Source organism: Tursiops truncatus, chromosome 13, assembly GCF_011762595.2.
Source record: "Tursiops truncatus isolate mTurTru1 chromosome 13, mTurTru1.mat.Y, whole genome shotgun sequence".
Classification (NCBI taxonomy): Eukaryota; Metazoa; Chordata; class Mammalia; order Artiodactyla; family Delphinidae; genus Tursiops; species Tursiops truncatus.
In genome coordinates, this window is record NC_047046.1 from 33,619,538 (window position 1) to 33,627,495 (window position 7,958).

Consider the following 7,958-nt stretch of genomic DNA (forward strand, 5'->3'; position numbering starts at 1 on the left):
GAGGAAAACTACAAACTCTGATGAAAGAAATCAAAGAAGATCTAAATAGGTGGATATTCCACGTCCATGGATAGGAAGAGTCACTATGATTAAGGTGTCAATCCTTCCTAATTTAATCAGTAGATTTAACAGAATCTGAATAAAATTCCCAGCAAGCTTTTTGGCACTGTCAACCAAATGATTCTGAAGTATATATGGAAAGGCAGAAGGCCAAGAATAGCCAATATAATAATAAAGAAAAAGAAGAAAGCCAGAGGCCTTTCCGTCTCTGGCTGCCGCCAGGAGAGGAGCTGCTGCTATGTCCGTGCATCTGCAGTAGATCATCATGAGGACCTGCTGCAGCTTCTTGATCAAGAGGAACAAGCAGACGTACAGCACCGAACCCAGTAACCTCAAGGCTCCCAACTCCTTCCGCTACAACGGGCTCATTCACCGCAAGACTGTGGGCGAGGAGATGGCGGCGGACGGCAAAGGGGTCGTGGTGGTCAAGAAGCGGAGATCCGGCCAGGGAAAGCCAGCCACTTCCTATGTGCGGACCCCCATCCACGAGAATGCCCAGGCCACCCTCAGCAGCAACCGACACATGATCCGAAAGAACAAGTACTGCCCAGATTTGCACATGGCCACCATCCGCAGAGCCAGCCGCCATCCTGCGCAGCCAGAAGCCTGTGATGGTGAAGAAGAAGTGGACCCGCCCCACCGAGAGCTCGTGAGCGATGTATCCCCTTACCCCATGCAACAAAACTGTCAGCTGACATGCCTCAAAGAAAAAAAAACAAAAACAAAAACCCAGAGAACCGACAACTAATACTACTTGACTTCAAGACTTAATATAAAGCTATAGTAAGATGGCTCAGTAGTGGTGAGAGAATAGAAATAATACATCAGTGGAATAGAGAGTCCAGAAATAGACTCATACATTTATAATCAACTGATGTTTTACAAGGGAGAAAAGGCAATTCAGTGGAGAAAGGATTGACTTTTCCACAAATGGTGTCTGAACAATTGGACATTCATATACAAAAATAATTTATACAGACTTTATTACACTTTTCACAAAGATGAAATCAAAATGGATCATAGACAAAAATGTAAATCACAAATCTATCAAACTTCGAGAAGATAGCAAGAGCATAAGCTAGGTGACCTTGGGTTTGACGGTCAGTTTTTAGATACAGTACCAAAAGCACCATCTATGAAAGAAAAAATTAAGTTGGGATTTACTAAAAGGAAAAACTTCTGCTCTGTGGAAGACACTGTCAAGAGAAACAGAAGAAAAGCCACAGACTGGGAGAAAATATTTGCAAAAGACATATCTAAAGAACTGCTATCCAAAATATCCAAAGAGCTCTTAAAACCCAACAGTAGGAAAACACACACACAGACACACACACACACACACACACACACACACACACTCTGATTAAAAAGTGAGGAAAAGACTTGAACAGATACTTCATGAAAGAAGATATGCAGATGGCAAATAACCTTAAAAATAAGATGCTCGGGCTTCCCTGGTGGCGCAGTGGTTGAGTCCGCCTGCCGATGCAGGGGACACGGGTTCGTGCCCCGGTCGGGGAAGATCCCACGTGCCGCGGAGCGGCTGGGCCCGTGAGCCATGGCCGCTGAGCCTGCGCGTCCGGAGCCTGTGCTCCGCAACGGGAGAGGCCACAGCAGTGAGAGGCCCGTGTACCGGAAAAAAAAAAAAAAAGATGCTCCATCTCTTATATCATCCCTTAGGGAAATGCAAATTAAAACAACAGTTACCACTACGTCTTAAAATGCCCCAAATCCAGAACACTAACAACACCAAATGCTGGCAAGGATATGGAACAATATAAACAATTGTCCATTGCTGGTGGGAATGCAAAGTGGTACAGCCACTTTGAAAGACAATTGGGCAGTTTTTTATAAAAATAAACATTTTTAGTATACGATCCAGCCGTTGTGCTCCTTGGTATTTACCCAAATGAGTAGAAAACTAATGTCCACACAGAAACCTGCTACAGATATTTGCAGCAGCTTTGTTAATAATTGCCAAAATTAGGAAACAATCAATATATCCTTCAGTAGTGAATGGATAAATGGTAGTATATCCAGACAATACAATAATATTCAGTACTAAAGATATATGAGCTATTGAGCCATGAAAAGACATGGAGGAACAGAGCTTCCCTGGTGGCACAGTGGTTAAGAATCCGCCTGCCAGTGCAGGGGACACAGGTTCAAGCCCTGGTCCAGGAAGATTCCCACATGCTGTGGAGCAACTAAGCCCATGCACCACAACTACTGAGCATGGGCTCCGGAGCCTGCGAGCCACAACTGCTGAGCCCACGTGCCACAACTACTGAAGCCTGCACACCTGGAGCCTGTGCTCCGCAACAAGAGAAGCCACTGCAATGAGGAGCCCTTACACCATAACGAAGGGTAGCCCCTGCTCACCGCAGCTAAAGAAAGTCCGCGCGCAGCAGTGAAGACCAAACACAGCCAAAAATAAATAAAATAAAAAAAATTTTTTTAAGATATGGAGGAACATTAAATATATATTACTAAGTCAAAGAAGCCAGTCTGAAAAGGCTACATACTGTATAATTCCAATTATAGTTGGCTCTTGAACAAAGCAGGGGTTAGGGTTGACCCTCTATGAAGTCAAAAATCTGTGTATGACATAGTTGGTCCTCCATATATGCAGTTCCTCCCTCTATATCTGCAGTTCCATATCCATGGATTCAGCCAATGGTGGATCGTGTAGTACTGTAGTATTTACTATTGAAAACAATCTGTGTGTAAGTGGACCCACGCGGTTCAAACCTGTGTTGTCTAAGGGTCAACTGTATATGATGTTCTCGAAAAGGCAAAACTGTGAAGACAGTAAAAAAAGATCAGTGGTTGACAGGGATTCCTGGGGAGTGAGGGAAGAATGAATAATACGGAGCACAGACAATATTTAGGGCAGTGAAACTATTCTGCGTGATACTGTAATGGTGGATGCATGCCATTAGACATTTGTCAAAACCCATAGACTGTACAACTCAAAGAGTGAACCCTAATGCAAACTATGGGCTTTCATTAATAATAATATGTCAGTATTGGTTCATCAACTGTAACAAATGGATGGACCATACTAATACAAGAGGTTAATAATAGGGGAAACCGTAGAGGGTAAGAAGGGTATATGGGGACTTTCTATAGTTTCCGTTGAAGTTTTCTACGAACCTTAAACTGTTATAATAGTAAAGTCTATTAATATAAAAAAATCGATATTAGTCTAATTCCTTAACCCAACCCTTTGGAGGAATCAGAAAGATGTTATCTACGCTTAAGCGTCTTGTACTTTTCTCAAAAACCAAAGCCTGGGCTTCCCTGGTGGCGCAGTGGTTGAGAGTCCGCCTGCCGATGCAGGGGACGCGGATTCGTGCCCTGGTCCGGGAAGATCCCGCGTGCCGCGGAGCGGCTGGGCCCGTGAGCCATGGCCGCTGAGCCTGCGCGTCCGTAGCCTGTGCTCCGCAACGGGAGAGGCCACAACGGTGAGAGGCCCGCGTACCGCAAAAAAAAAAAAACAAAAACCAAAGCCTACGATGATAGATGCAAGGTACAGCCACAGACTCATTCATTGTATGTACTAAGCTATGATATATTTATTAACGCTTAGCCAAATAAACATGAATGTGTCTAGAGATGTGTTTGTGTATGCCATGTACATCTCTCCTAAGCATTCGAAATATTATTTAAATAGTTTGTGAATATGGATAAAATGTAATCAGGAAGAAAAGTAAAGAGAAAGAGAGGGCAACTAATTTAACATCAGTTGATAAGAGGTACCGAATCTGCGGGAAGCAGTGTGTTCTAAAATTGCTCCATGCTTACTCCTTTTCATCTTTCCTTCATTGGTGTAAACCTTGACACGTTCCAGTGAATTCCCAATGTCCCTCCTCCTTCCAAAACCTATTCCTACTCACACTTTTGGTGAGGAAAAGCTACACTGACCTGAAGAGAAGCTGCCGTGCCAGTGATGCGATGTTTTACCTTTGCTGCAGAAACTGCATTCATGCTTGTTTTAAGGACACACCAAGCCTTTATTTGTGTGTTTAATATCTGCAAACATCCTTGGCAGAGAGAGGATGCTCCGCATTGGAGTTGATCCTCCTCACTTTTGGCCGGTAAATGAGCCAATCTGTTTTAATGAAGAGGCAGGTCAGGGAAATGTCCCTTTTACTTGCCACACAGAACCAGAAATTCTGACTGAAATATCAGAGTGGTGGCTTTGCTTCCGAGAGTATTTACTTTTAAGGTTCATTCGCTAAGTCAATTCAATAAAAGCACAGCAGTGAAGTCAGCTGAAACCTGGATTGTACGAACGTATTGAATACAAAGGAAGAGACTGTTTGCCCTCTTCAGTATCTGTTTATATGTTAACTCTTTGTCTTGAAAATCTTGGAACTTGTGTGAATTTATCTTTGAATATTGACATAGGTCATTGGTAACAACATATATGCTATGTTAACTAGCATTTTGTCCTACCTAGCCTTTATTTTAACATATTTCATTGTGATCTCTCTCAGTTGGTGTACATCTAGGTAACATCATTGTGTTTTCACATTGAAGTTTTTTTAAAAAAAATCTAAGGGTGCTATTTAACTGTATACAATAAAAATTTATGGGGGCTTCCCTGGTGGTGCAGTGTTAAGAATCCGCCTGCCAACGCAGGGGACACAGGTTCGAGCCCCGGTCCAGGAAGATTGCACATGCCGCGGAGCAGCTAGGCCAGTGCGCCGTAACTACTGAGCCTGTGCTCTGGAGCCTGTGAGCCACAACTACTGAGCCCACATGCCACAACTACTGAAACCCATGTGCCTAGAGCCTGTGCTCCACAACAAGAAAAGCCCCTGCAATGAGAAGCCCGCACACCGCAGTGAAGAGTAGCCCCCACTTGCCACAACTAGAGAAAGCCCATGCACAGCAACAAAGACCCGATGCAGCCAAAACTAAAATAAATATTTAAAAAAATTAAAAAATAAGTTTATGCATTCTCCATAAATGGCAGAACTTTGAAGTATTTTAGACGAGTTTATAATATTCTTCTCTATTAGATATAATAGGATATTAATAGCACAAAATTATCTTGCATCTCACATAAAGGGTAACTGGTGCAAAATACAATGAAATAAAGTGAATTGAAAGAACGCATTTGATATTATAGTAAAATAAATCGCAGCTTTCCTGACAACGTAGCCCGAATTTTCCACTTCTCTTTCCTTAACTACTTATAGATCTAAACTGTTGTCTTTATTGTACCGTGCATTTTATCAGAGGAAAGGCACACTATCAAAAATTGAATTATAATCCTAATAATTAAGGTAAAAATTCTGGTGTGTGTTTGTATGCTTTGTTCTGTTAGGGTTCCTTCCCTGAATGAACCAGATAATTAATCATGTTCTCCAGAGTGGAAAATTGGCCTGATTAGACCAAAGTCAAAATGCAGTTCACTGCTAAGGTTAATTAATTCCAGTACCCTGGCTAGGTTAATAACTAATCTAGCCATCCAGTGGTCAACATGTACGAGATCGTGATTTGCATTTCTATTCGAGTAGGTGGACGCAGAGATAGAAAGGTATATAGGGCTTTTCTTTACTCATTGCAAGCTATAAATCAATGCTAAATTCATCACAAATTGCCTTGAAATTAGAAATGTCCGTGTGCACACTCTGCCTGCACCTGTTACTGGATCAAACGTGGGACCCCTCCCCTGTGCGCAGTAAAGCCAATCTACTGACACCAGCTTGCGGTGAAGGAAAGTACAGCATTTACTGCAGGGTGCCAAGCAAGGGAATGGGCAGCTTATGCTCAAAAGACCGAAACGCTTAGATGGCTTGCAGGGAAGGAGTTTTAAAGGCAGTGTGAGGGAGGGGGCTGCAGGGTGTGTGATCGGCTCGTGCAGAATTCTTGGATGGGTTGGCATCAAGGTGAAGTTTCAGGCATCATCAACCTTGTGGTTTTAACCAGTCTAGGGTCTGTGTTCTTGCAGTCAGCAGTTTTCATCTGGAGGGGGTCTGCTTCCTATAAAAACAACTTAGGAATGTGTGTCAGGCGTTTATCTATCTCTTTCAGGGAACTGGGAGTTCAGTGCTTCTGCTATGTGGTGGATTTATAGTCTAAATTTGTACCACTGTCCCGACCCGACAGCTATTCTTTGTTTCTACATCTTCACATTCCTAATCATTATCGCTTGAGCCAGCCTTTTGAGATTCAAGAGAGGCCCGGGAGACTAAAGCAAAAGTCTTTTTCTTCAAAGAATAGGGACACAGGGGCGTGCGTATGGTTTGAATCCCCCTTTTTCTTTGACACTCCTCAGTCTTGAGAGGAACAAGTTCAGGAAAAGAAAGGGAGTAAAGTTCGGGATAGAGAGGTTAATAATAAACTGAGCAGAGGAACTCAGTTTTAGGGGGACTTGGTTTCACACCCCATCACTAAAGCAGTGAGTTCCTTGTGGGGAGGGACCTTGTTTGATTTCCCACCATAACCTCTGTGTGCCTAGCACAGCATCAGGACGAGATTGACCTTCAGTAAATCTTACTAAATGAATCTGAAAACTTGACACTCTTTGGGGGACATCAGGGTCACGTGTGGGTTTTACAATCAATGCTTTCCCAAATAAAACAAATAAAGGAGAACGCTGCCTCCTTAGGCTGCATCTTCATGCTCTGAGTTACCACTAGTTACCAGAGCTCCAGTTCCCACTACCATCTGCCTCTTCCTTATTTCATCAGTTTCTCTTTCATTTTTTTTTAACATCTTTATTGGAGTCTCATTGTTTTATGGTATTGTGTTAGTTCCTGCTGTATAACAAAGTGAATCAGTTATACATATACATATATCCCCATATCTCCTCCCTCTTGGGTCTCCCTCCCATTCTCCCTGTCCCGCCCCTCTAGCTGGACACAAAACACCAAGCTGATCTCCCTGTGCTATGTGGCTGTGTCCGATTAGCTATCTGTTTTACATTTGGTAGTGTATGTATGTCCATGCCACTCTCTCACCTCGTCCCAGCTTACCCTTCCCCCTTCCCCGTATCCTCAAGTCCATTCTCTACTTCTGCGTCTTTATTCCTGTCCTGCCCCTAGATTCTTCAGAACCATTTTATTTTTTTTTACATTCCAAATATATGTATATTTGTATTTGTTTTTCTCTTTCTGACTTACTTCACTCTGTATGACAGTCTCTGGGTTCACCCACCTCACTACAAATAACTCAATTTTGTTTCTTTTTATGGCTGAGTAATATTCCATTTTATATATGTGCCACATCTTCTTTATCCATTCATCTGTCGATGGACACGTAGGTTGCTTCCATGTCCTGACTACTGTAAATAGAGCTGCACTGAACATTGTAGTACATGACTCTTTTTGAATTATGGTTTTCTCAAGGTATGTATGCACAGTAGTGAGATTGCTGGGTCATATGGTAGTTCTATTTTTAGATTTTTAAGGAACCTCCATACTGTTCTCCATAGTAGCTGTATCAGTTTACATTCCCACCAACAGTGCAAGAGGGTTCTCTTTTCTCCACACCCTCTCCAGCGTTTATTGTTTGTAGATTTTTTGATCATGGCCATTCTGACTGGTGTGAGATGATATCTCATTGTAGGTTTGATTTGCATTTCTCTAATGATTAGTGATGCTGAGCATCCTTTCATGTGTTTGTTGGCAATCTGTATATATTCTTCGGAGAAATGTCTGTTTAGGTCTTTGACCCATTTTTGGATTGAGTTGTTTGTTTTTTTGATATTGAGCTGCATGAGCTGCTTGTAAATTTTGGATATTAATGCTTTGTCAGTTGCTTCATTTGGAAATATTTTCTCCCATGCTGAGGGTTGTCTTTTGGTTTTGTTTATGGTTTCCTTTGCTGTGCAAAAGCTTTTAAGTTTCATTACATCCCATTTGTTTATTTTTGTTTTTATT

General features: G+C 42.3%; 1 pseudogene; it reads left to right on the forward strand.

The window, feature by feature from the left end:
* Positions 1–298: 298 nt before the first annotated feature.
* On the forward strand, positions 299–713 carry LOC101325721 (large ribosomal subunit protein eL28 pseudogene; annotated as a pseudogene).
* The last annotated feature ends 7,245 nt before the right edge of the window (positions 714–7,958 follow it).